At 45.0% G+C, this 12,467-nt stretch overlaps 1 protein-coding gene across 3 annotated transcripts in view; it reads left to right on the top strand.

The window, feature by feature from the left end:
* LOC106610786 (rho guanine nucleotide exchange factor TIAM2-like) overlaps positions 1–12,467 on the top strand; it is a 125,240-nt gene that overhangs the window by 19,550 nt on the left and 93,223 nt on the right. The gene's annotated exons all lie outside the window — the stretch shown is intronic.

The raw sequence follows: 12,467 nt of genomic DNA, 5'->3' as shown, positions 1-12,467 counted from the left end.
ATTTTCTTAGGTTACAGCCTTATTCTGAAATGTATGATTTTCCCCTTCATCAATCTACACATAATACCCCATAATGACAAAGCAAAAACTGTTTTAGAAATGTATGCTAACTTATAAAAAATAAAGTAAATATTACATTTGCATAATTATTCAGACCCTTTACTCAGTACTTTGTTGAAGCACCTTTGGCAGTGACTACAGCTTCATCTTCTTGGGTATGACACTACAAGCTTGGCACACATGTATTTGGGGAGTTTCTCCCATTCTTCTCTGCACATCCTCTCAAGCTCTGTCATGTTGGATGGGGAGCGTTGCTGCACAGCTATTTTCAGGTCTCTCCAGAGATGTTCGATCAAGTTCCATTCCGGACTCTGACTGGGCCACTCAAGTACATTGAGAATTGTCCTGAAGTCACTACTGCGGTGTCTTGGCTGTGTGCTTAGGGTCGTTGTCCTGGAACAGGTTTTCATCAAAGATCTCTCTGTACTTTGCTCCGTTCATCTTTCCCTCCATCCTGACTAGTCTCCCAGTCCCTGCCGCTGAAAAAGATCCCCACAGCATGATGCTGACACTACCATGCTTCACTGTAAGGATGGTGCCCGGTTTCCTCCAGACGTGACACTTCACATTCAGGCCAAAGAGCTCAATCTTGGTTTCAACAAAGCAGAGAATATTTAGGTGCCATTTGGCAAACACCAAGCGGGCTGTCATGTGCCTTTTACTGAGGAGTAACTTCCCCCTGGCCACTCAACCATAAAAGACTGATTGGTGGAGTGCTGCAGAGATGGTTGTCCTTCTGGAAGGTTCTCCCATCTCCACAGAGGAACTCTAGAGCTCTGTCAGAGTGACCATTGGGTTCTTGGTCACCTCCCCGATCAAGGCCCTTCTCCCCCGATTACTCAGTTTGGCCAGGTAGGCCAGCTCTAGGAAGAGTCTTGGTGGTTCCAAACTTCTTCCATCTAAGAATGGAGGCCACTGTGTTCTTGGAGACCTCCAATGCTGCAAAAATGATTTGCTACCCTTCCCAAGATCTGTGCCTCTACACATCCTGTCTCAGAGCTCTACTGACAATTGCTTCAACCTCATGGCTTGGTTTCTGCTCTGACATGCACTGTCAACTGTGGGACCTTATATAGACAGGTGTGTGCCTTTCCAAATCCTGTCCAATCAATTGAATTTACCACAGGTGAACACCAATCAAGTTGTAGAAACATCTCAAGGATTATCAATGGAAACGGGATGCTCCGGAGCTCAATTTTGAGTCCCATAGCAAAGGGTCTGAATACTCATGTAAATAAGATATTTAATTCTAAAAACCTGTTTTCGTTTTGTGGTTATGGGGTATTGTGTGTAGATTGCTGAGGAAATGTTTTTATTTAATGCGTTTTAGAATAAGGCTGTAACATAACAAAATGTGGAAAAAGTCACAGGGTCTGAATACTTTCTGAAGGCGCTGTAATTTCCTGCAATTCTACACATTTTGCCATGGCTGATGCCGTGTTCTTATGCTATCTAAATGACTCAAACTTTATAACAAAATCCTGCTGCTGCTAAGTGGATACTTTGCTGTAGGCCTTCATAATGATAAAATGCCACCTGAGGAGCCCATAGTCAGTTCTAACTACATAAAAAAAACACACTCACTGCATTGAAATAATTAGGCTCCATGCAATGGCATTCTCAGTGTTTGCCTTGGGCAGGAGCTCGCTGGATCTGCAGTACCAGTCAAAAGTTTGGACACACCTACTCATTCCAGGTTTTTTATTTATTTTTGCTATTTTCTTCATTGTAGAATAATTGTGAAGACATGCAAACTATGAAATAACACATGGAATCATGTAGTAACCAAAAAAGTGGTAAACAAATAATTATATTTGAGATTCTTCAAAGTAGCCACCCTTTGCCTTGATGACAGCTTTGCACTCTCTTGGCATTCTCTCAACCAGCTTCATGAGGTAGTCACCTGGAATGCATTTCAATTAACAGGTGTTGCTTGTTAATTTGTGGAATTTCTTTCCTTCTTAATGCGTTTGAGCCAATCGGATGTGTTGTGACATGGTAGGGGTGGTATACAGAAGACAGCCCTATTTGGTAAAAGACCAAGTCCATATTATGGCAAGAACATCTCAAATAACCACTGTTAGTGCTGGTACCTCAAATTTTCTACGGTTTGAGTTCCTGCACCTCTTAATGGATATTAGCTCAGAAGTAATGTGGTGTTCCTGCACCTCAATAAAAAACAGTACCGGCACCTATTTAAATCCAAGTCAAGCACTGGGCATTCTGCTATGCATAACAAAGCCCCAATAGATCTGTGAAAATGCATTAACCTGTGACTGTGAAAGGCCTGGGGATGTTCAACATGTAGCTGACATCAGTCTGAGAGGGTGTTTATTGTTTCCGTTTTTGTTTCGCTGATTTATGTGGCCAGAAATGCACCCAGCATGACCGTAAACTTCAGTGGGCCTGCCTGCTCCCTTCCTCGGTGAGTTGTTTGGGTTGATTTTAAGGCGTCAGCATGCCTCAGTTAGGCTGGTGACTAGCCGAACTCGGCTAGGAGAATCGAACAAGTGTGCTCGTAATACTCTCTTTTTAAAAGACTTTCGCTTGAAAAACAAGGGGAAAAAGCGGAAATAGTATGGTTTGTCCATTTTGAGGTGATGTAGCCTCAAAATAGTCAGAATTAAGGTAACTCGAGCAATCTGTCATTCGTTTGGATGATTTTGCAGAGGAGGTCTTAGTCATGCAAGTTTACATCCAACTAAGATGTCTGGTGCAGTATTTCTCAATGAATGACAACAAAGACTTTAATGAAGAATCCCTACGTTTGACCAATCACAGACAAAGGGGCGACGACTTCAGCTACCGACGTTGGCTTGGCTTTGTGTGTGTGCCCGAACAGCCGGAAAAAAAATAAACAAAATAAAATAAAAAATAAACCTTGGACTGGAGGAAGGGCCAGGAATGCCTTTTGGCGCAGTGGGCTCTCTGTCATGGCAACCCAGCAACCTGGTGTCCGTTTGACTGTCACACACCCTCAGTGCTACATGCTGCTGCCTAGAGAAGGCTTTTCATTAGACCACAGCCTAATGTTTTACTGGGAGGCTCTGCTTATTACTGGTGTTTGTCTGTCTGAAGTCTCCTATGGAGTTCTGAGTCCTTGTGGTGCATTCCATACAGGATTTTACCTCCGTGTTTTACCCAAAAGGCTCAGACTTTTCTGTTTCCCTCTACATGGGCTGGCACCCGTGTCTCAGTGGGCCATGGCTCCTGCAGATCTGCTCTCTCTTGGGGCCAAAGCCAAGCCACTGGTACGTTTTTGATTATGCAGACGTTGTTTCTGCTCTTCACAAGGGCTGACAGTGTGGACTATCTATGGAAACACAATTGCAAGAAAAATAGTTTGTGCCCGAGCAGCTGAAAAACCCCTTGCCGAAGTCCAAAACGAACAAAAACGTCACAAAATGTTGTCATAATATATGCGCAAACTGTTTTTCCAAATTGTTTCGGCTGGGAAGCATGCGAACGCCGTAACACTGGTGTTAGTTGAAAAGCAGCATTGGTACTGTACGCCACGGTAGAGAGCTCACCTGGCTGGCACTGAACATTGGCTCATTGAGTTTGCACCCTCACTCACACAAAGATGCATTTAAGTTCAACTACAGAAGGGACCTCAATGCTTGCTTAGAAGTTGTGACGCTTGCATTAATGTCTGTCCAAGGAACATTGTCCAGAAATGGAGTGCAGTTCACTATTATCCAAGAATGTTTTGTGATTGTATACTTGAAGGGGTTTATGTTTCAGCAGACAACTCTACTCTCTTCTCCTTCCTGATGTTCTTTACACAGCACATGCTCATTCACGTAATTGTTGTTATTGTCATGAGGGGCCAACTGTTTCAGGGGGCTTCAACACCACCATAGGGTTAGATACAAAACCACAAAGGCCCAGGCATGCGGATCACCTTTTTCTACAGCAGAGAAATGTGTGACCACAAGGAACATTGCATTCTATTTGTACTGCCCAAATAGGGTCTGCAGTCAGAATTCATATGGACAGAGTTCCGTGATTTTCTTTATGGAAACATACCAAACCATATGATTGTGTTGTTTTCGCGCTCTTGATGTGACCTTTCAAGAATGGGATGTTCCCTCCTCGCATCTGCCCCGACCATTTGCTGTCAGTTTACCAGTGACATAGGAGTAAAGGTGGATTTACATGAGTAAAATATGTCTAGTGAGATCTATCTCTCTTCAACATCAATGTTGTACTTTTCTGTTTATACTATCCTTGACTGTGGTGTGAGCAAAGCCACATTCCTGCTTCATGTGTGTGCAGTTATTAGCATACCGTAAATACACTATATACAAAAGTATGTGGACACCTTCAAATGACTATTTCAGCCACACCCGTTGCTGACCGGTGTATAAAATCGAGCACACAGCCATGCAATCTGCAGAGACAAACATTGGCGGTAGAATGGCTTTACTGAAGAGCTCCGTGTTTCTTTCAACGTGGCACCGTCATAGGATGCCACCTTTCCAACAAGTCAGTTAGCCAAATTTTGGCCCTGCTAGACCAGCCTCAGTCAAATGTAAGTGCTGTTATTGTGAAGTGGAAACATCTAGGAGCAACAATGGCTCAGCCGCGAAGTGGTAAGCCACACAAGCTCACAGAACAGGAGTGCTGAAAAGTGTACAGCGTTTAAAAAAATAGTCTGTCCCACAGTTGCAACGCTCACTACCAAGTTCCAAAATGCCTCTGGAAGCAACGTCAGCACAAGAACTGTTCGTCGGGAGCTTCATGAAATAGGTTTCCATGACCGAGCAGCCACACACAAGCCTAAGATCACCATGCGCAATGCCAAGCGATGGCTGAAGTGGTGTAAAGCTCGCCTCCATTGGACTCTGGAGTAGTGGAAACATGATATCTTGAGTGATTTTAATCACTTTTCACCATCTGGCAGTCCGACGGATGAATCCGTGTTTGGCGGATGCCAGGAGAACGCTGCCTGCCCCTATGCATAGTGCCAACTGTAAAGTGTAAACTCCATATTAATGCCCATGATTTTGGAATGAGATGTTTGACGAGCAAGTGTCCACATTCTTTTGGCCATGTAGTGTTTCATAGTATATAGACAAACACAAGAAATAGCAATTCAAATTATACAGGCGCTTCTCATCTAAACCATACTGCACACATGATTTAATGCAACGATTCACAAATGTGTGGATATTTTCCGGACTAGTGTGGGAGACATCTCTTAAAGAGAGATTTGAGTCTAGATATGTCTTTTTACACTACACAAGTATCTCTCCTGGACGTAGTTTGTCGGTCAGTCGTGTATTTCAAAGAGGCTCTGAAGTGTTGTTGTAATGTTACCCTCTCGCTGGGTGGCATATATGGTCTCGAGGCATCTGCAACTCATCGCTCAAGTTAATTCACTTAATCAGTGTTGGCACGCTATAATAATTAAAACAAGCATTTTACACAAGTTATTTCCTAATACATTGTGTGCTCATGTTTGTATAATCTGTTAGACTGAACCTATTTAGCTAAAGGGAAAGGAGCTATGGACTTTAACAGTTTGTGTTTTAGGCCCATGTCAAGCTAGACATCTTGATGCATGGTTGTTCTCCTCCCCATAAGCCATCTGGAAGGCTGTGTGCTGCGAGTGCCCATTGTTAATCCTGAAGTGCTAGCAACTCTCAGAGAAGCGCAAATGTTTCATGTCTTCCCTCTGCACATTTTTCTCCATATAAGGGTGTTTGGCTGGGACTTATCAGGCGTTGGTAATATCTGTGCTTATTGTCACATTCCACACGGCAGGAGAAGGCCTTTTACTCTCTGTAGGTAGAGGCACTGTAAGGGGAACCACAGAAGCTCCCTCTTTCTCTCTGTACATCCTGACACTGACACAATGGAAAACAACCCTGTTTTTCTGCTCTGCTATTGTTGACGATCAGTGTGTGGAGTAGAGCTATTAAAAGCAGTTGAGCTCAGGCTGGTGTCAACAGTGTCCTGGCGGGGACTTCGCCACCGGCCTGGCCACCAGGCTACCATACTGACAGGCAAATGACTGGCACGACCACCACTTCCTGTCCCGTTGGCTCCCTCCCGTCACAAAAAAGGACACAGGACACCAAACCATAGTTTGTCGTTGGCTCACTCATAGTCCCAGATTAAACCTACTTCTGGTCTGAAAAGCCCTTTTCAAATCAATGGAGAGTCTCTCTTGTAAGATTTCGATCTTCAATTTAAGATTTTAAAAGTGCTTTTCACTCGAGGGGGTAGGCTTAATATCCGTCTGTGAAACGGCCCTATTCTTTCCTAAAATCACTTCTGCGAAAGGCCTTGCGCGCCAGATTGCCTAGGACTAGGGTTTCTATTCATTTCATTTTGTTCATTGGTCAGACCATTGAAACATGACTACAATGAAAGATTTCCCCAAGTATATCTGTAGCGATCTGTCCCAGTATTTGGTCCTCTACTACCCAAGCTTAATGTTGGTTAGCGGGACTGGTGTCCAGCGGAACAGTCCATGGCCTATTCATGTTCAGGTTCACACCTCTAAATGGCTACAGATTTGAAGCCTTTGAGGAGATGTAATGTATTCGTTCAAATTGAATTGGGTTTCTGGCGTGGGGAAATGAAGATGGAATGAAGCAGAGGGTTTAAGTGACGTGCCAAGTGAGCTCGCAAGGTTAAGCGTCATCGTGCAGAAGATGGACGATTACGGCGACCGAGTCTTGTCATGGAGTGGAGATGTACTGTGTCGGGTCTTAAGCTCATCCAAGCTCAGGATTACTTCAATACCTGCCTGTCCTCTATCCTGCAGCAGGACTCTTTACATTACAGAGGATCACAAATGCTCATCTATGTGCCCTCACATCCATTACCTGTCATAATGTGGTAGATCACCTGAAATCCCAAGCCAAGGCTATAGACTATAGCTAATGTAACAACAGTGTATTATGTGTGAGATAAGGTGTCATTTTTGGTAAAAGCCCTACCTCAGCAACAGCACTTCAGGTTGCTATACAAGCTGCAGTTCTGGCTGAGCCCCTATATTGTCAGCTCCACATGGTATCAGTGACGTTGGGTTATTGTACTGAGGGCTACAGGTAACAGCCGTAAGGGGGCCTCGTGTTCCTCACCCTGTCACCCCACGGTCATCTCAAGGGATCCAGGGGTGTAATACAGATAGTGAGCAGCACAGACACTAACACAGGTGTGATGCCCGCTGCATGCATATACTTGTCATTGCCAGGTGAATGTTTATGTATTTTGCATGTTTAGGTTTGAGAGTGAGTGTGAGGGAATATCTAAACATATGAACACTAGTCCAGACGGGAGGAAGAAAGGCAGTTGGTAGTTGCCATAGTGCAGCCCCATCCCTCTTTCCTAAGCTACGTTACCAGTCAAGCACAACAATGGTAATTGTGATTGATCTAGCCTAACCCTCCAGTAGCCATCAGGCCCCAGTGACCATCTACCTCTATTGGAAGAGTAAACACAGCCCGGCTGGGACGCTATTGGCTGAAGGGCTCCGTTAGGCGCTATGTATTGTTCTATGTAATTGATGCAGTCCAGGGTGCTCTTCCTACCTGCTCACCAGTGAGGCTCTGATGACCAATCTCCATTGACTCCCCCCTGTCTTATCTCCACCATCAGGGCTAAGAGCAGACGGCACTTCGAGTCACAAAACAGACCACAGTAAACGTGTACGGCTACTGATGTGGGTTGATGATAAAGACTGATTTTCTTTTCTCAGTCACTTACCACGCAGAACAGCCAGCGTGAGTCTCCAGCTCAAGGGGTTCTGGCTGTTGTGGAGAAATGAAGAGCTGTGGAGACTGGCTGAGCGCTTGGCTGCAGCAGCACTTGTGTGGAATGTGAGATGCTTTTTCAGCCTCATTAACGCTGCTCTCTCTCCCTCTCACATTAGCAGCTTAGTTTGATGCAGGAGTGAGAGCTCCTTCCACCCCCAGTCTCAGACTTTGTCATTGTCATTTGGCGTCAGACCAATGTAAACAGCGAAGGCCTTGATTGCTCTAGGTCACCAGCAACCCTGAAATCCAAACACTGAGTTAGCTCAATTAGAATTGAATAAAGAAGCGAAAGGTATCAAAGTCGTGTTTCCTGGAGAAATACTGTCTTTATGGCTGGTTTGGCCTGAAGCTCAGCTGCTGTAGGGGAGCCTGTTTGGCATCGGAGGAGCTTCAGGTAAAATGATTGCGTAGATGGCTGGTTTAGATTTGCTTTGGCTTACAAACACAGCGTCCTGTTAGAAATGTCGAGAGGCATTCAATGCGAAACGGGAGCTGTTAATGTGTGCGCGTGTCTGTCTGTGCCCTCCAGATGTCACGAGAGTCGCCCATCCTCTTGTTTCTCACCGCAGTCCACTTGTTTCCCTTCTCCCCACGGCTCACACCCAGGCCAGAACACCCCAGCGTGCACTGTCTGTGCCAAGGCCCAAGGCTGGCCTTTTCTAGAATGGTTACATAAGACGATTTGACTCTATATCACTGTTCCCTGGCCAGCAGGACATAACGGGTTGGCTCATGGTCTCTATACATCCATACCAGCCTGATCGTCCCACCCAGCCTGATCGTCCCACCCAGCCTGATCGTCCCACCCAGCCTGATCGTCCCACCCAGCCTGATCGTCCCACCCTGCCTGATCGTCCCACCCTGCTCTACCCTCGGATGGGTTTATTTTCTCAGCAGTTACAGGTGTGAAGGGAGAACATTTAGTTAGCTGAGTTGGTCTGGATGAGTGGAGCCAGATTTTTGTTTTTCTTCTTGATTATGTTGGGAGTGCTACTGTTTGACAGAATATATTTCAATCTACACTCTGCAGTTCACCTGCTCATAGTGTTCCGCTTCATTTCAGCCACCACAGGAATTGTTCTCATGTAATTGATGGCTCTTGTATCTCAAGTGATTTGTTGTACCGATCAACAGAGATGGGAAGGGTGCTACCTTATAAACAGAATCAACTGGGTAAATATTGTCATTGGCAGGTCCCCCTTCTGTTGGTATCCAGCAGTGTAGGATCGTGCTGACCCTGGGTGTTAGGCCTACCTTGATTGTGACTGACCCGGCCGTTGGTGCAATATTAATGAGTCTCCTACCCTCAAATGATGTTATCGCGGACATCCAAGCGCTTCCATTTTGTAAAATGCCATATTTTACCGTTTTAGTTGACCAGCCAGAGAGGCTTCACTGCCGTGTCACCATTCCAGAAGTCCCGGCTCTGCTTTGTGCCCTTTCATTTAGATATGAGGCCTGTGATTATCACTGAACCGTCCTTGCCATAACAGTACAGTAAAGATGAACAACCATCGTTGAGTAGACATTAACAGTACATAACGTGTGTGTGTGTGTGTGTGTGTGTAGTAGCACAGTGCAGTATATGACGGGCTATTCCTGTCTGTCGACATTCAGCTGTCATTTGAGACGGTGGCTCCTAATCTGTAGCCACTCAATCCGAAAGTTGTTAAAGGTACGAGAGCAAAGAAAGAGACCGCTTCCTTTATGGACTGTCCTCCACTCCTCAGTCCAGCCACTGTCCCTTTAAGAGCAGAATGCTCGCCTCTCTCTGAGAAGCTTGCAGTTAGTTGGAAGTGTCCATGCATTTGTGATGTAATAGCCCTCTCTGCGCCCAGGCCTGACAATCTGCTGCCCTTTAGGATTAGTGGCTGCGGGTCATCTCTCACAGTCCCTTGTGGTTTGGTCCACACTCAACAGGCCCTTTGTTGGCTGCTCCAGATGGGCCGGCCTGGACGGGGGGGGGAATGTGCGAGGGGGGGAGGGAATGTGCGAGGGCACAGTGCCTTCAGTTTAGCCTGGCTCTCTTGGGGAAAGGAAGGACTGAGTCACAGGCGAATGAACATTTTTTTTATTTTTTTGTTGCATATCCTGTGTGCAGTTAAGCAACTGCTGGCCATTGGAGAAGTGTGTGACCGTGTGTGCTGCTTCTTCTGCTGAGAGAAACCCTCTCTTCAGAAGTGGTAGAGATGAGTGTTTGGGGGCAGCAGTAGCACATGTTGTGTTATGTGGCACTGCTTCTGACTGCACTCCACCCAAGTGAATAATAGGAATGGTGTGTAAAACCCCACGGCCTACCATGGACATCCCATATGTAGAGGCAACGGCTGTCATCTAGCCGTATCGCCTCAATCCTGCGCTTCTCAATGGAAACTCCATTGCCAACTATGCTTAAAAACTTCCTTCATTCTGTGTGTTTCTGAATTCTTTCATTTTGTGGTCTTGTGTGTTTCGTTACCTCCAGAACATGTCTTTCACCAATAAAGATTACTCAACTGCAGTGCTGTCCCAGATGTGTTTGTGAATGAACAGCAGACTGTTTACTAGTGATGCGAGAAGAAATTGATAGTTACATATCAGGACATTATTTTTGATGACATATCATTTTGGCATTATCAGAATGTTATTTTAACTCTAGTTGGCTGTACCTGCCTTCATAGCTTGTTCTCATCTTTTTAAATAGGGAGCCAATTTGTTTTCAGCAATATTTTATTTTGTTCAAATTTTTATTTATTTAAATGTTTAATTTTTTAAAAATGTATTTCCATGACTGATCTAAGTTCTTTCTTGTCCCTCTGCAGCAGACGTATGGTGAGCAATATATTTTGCAACATCTAATCATCTAATAAAAATGACAGCATCGAATCACATTACATATAGAATCGTGAATTGCAGTGCACATCCTATTGGCACCAAAGTATAGTGATAATATCGTATCGTGAGGTCCCTGGCAACTCCCAGCCCTAATGTTTACTAGTTAAGTGCTCATCTCATCCTCACATTGTAATGCATGTGACTCAACCGCTGGCTGTGTAAAATCATTTATTCACAGTTGGATGAGATCAGTGATTAATGGAACGCACCCTATCTGGTGACTCATGAGGCTGATGTCAGCTGGAACGGTCTGGGAGAGGAGACATGGATGTCTGACAGCACTAGGTGTGGCAAGTCTTCATTTAAGTGAAATTAGCCTAATATGTTTTGGCATTGGCTTGTTTCTGTCAATCTTAGCTTGGGCTTCAGTAGTCTCTGTAATGCAGAGTTAGCAGACAGATTTTTAGTTGTACAGATTTGCCTGTTTTCTTATCTGATATCCAATGTTTATTACTGGCAAGCACGGAATCTTATTATGATCGAATGATTCCATGAGGTGTTATTTTTGTCCCTCTAAGTCATTCTGTAGCCGAAGGTCTGCCTCCTGAGGGCTAATTTAGGCTGGCTGTGTGTTTTCAGTAGAAGCAGGCGGGCTGGGCAGGACACTGGAGGAAAAGCAGCAGGCTCTGTGGCTAGCTGCTCGCATGGAGAGATCAGCCTCGCTGGAAACTTGTGGTTCTTTTTTCATACTAACAATGATATTTTACAGTAAATAGGTTCATATCCATGTCCATTTACTGATAATAACAGTGTAGCGAAAATCCAGGAACTAGGGTATCCTTAGCTGTAGCCTCGGTCCAAAGCAAACATTATAGATTCCTGGAATGTTATTACTTTCTCTCTGGTTTGTCTGTTCTACTGCCTTCATTCTCCCGCTCTCTCCATCAGTCTATTTACCTTCATCTAATGGAGGTCTGATGTGAGAGAATGCTGTTAATGGAGAACCTCCTGGTCTAAGATAGTAGGAGAAGCCATTTTAATGCACTCAGAGAATGTATTATTACACCATGTGGAGCTTTTCTACATGTTTTGTTTTATTGAACCTTTATTTAACTAGACAAGTCAGTTAAGAACAAATTCTTATTTACAATGACGGCCTACAGCGGCCAAACCCGGACGACGCTGGGCCAATTGTGCGCCGCTCTATGGGACTCCCGATCACGGCCGTTTGTGATACAGCCCGGGAACGAACCAGGGTCTGTGTTGACGCCTCTAGCACTGCGATGCGGTGCCTTAGACCGCTGCGCCACTTGGGAGCTCTATCTGACACGGCGATGAGAAAGTCCATGAGAGTTATTCTTCATCAGTGGGGGGGGTGGTTTAATGCCAGACCTGCCTGTTTCTGCTAATGATGCTATCTTATAGTCCCACAGGTTTCTCACAGCTAACCCCCCTCCCTGCCAAGTATCTGGCCTTTTAGATCTGCCTGAACTGTGCTTACATATTTATAACACAGTCACACGCCACTTTTCTATGCTACAATTCCACAGTAGGAGCTCGCTCACTCAACATGCCTTGCATCAGACAACCCCACACATTCATCAACATACAGAAACGTATAAATGCAGGCAGTCTGTACTTTAGATATTGTAGGCACACCACAGTGTGTGTCTGACTGTCTATTAGAGCTTGCAGAGTTGGACTGTACTGCTGTCCTGGCTGATGTTTGGCCATGTGTATGCTTTTCTAGGGATGTCAAATTCCCTTATTTCCTGCATTTTCCTGTCATTATTTAACTCCCTCTCAGGAGTCGATGAGTCC

This window comes from Salmo salar, chromosome ssa09 (assembly GCF_905237065.1).
Source record: "Salmo salar chromosome ssa09, Ssal_v3.1, whole genome shotgun sequence".
Lineage (NCBI taxonomy): Eukaryota > Metazoa > Chordata > Actinopteri > Salmoniformes > Salmonidae > Salmo > Salmo salar.
Note: the sequence above shows the minus strand (reverse complement) of the source record. Positions and strands in the feature narration are given on the sequence as shown.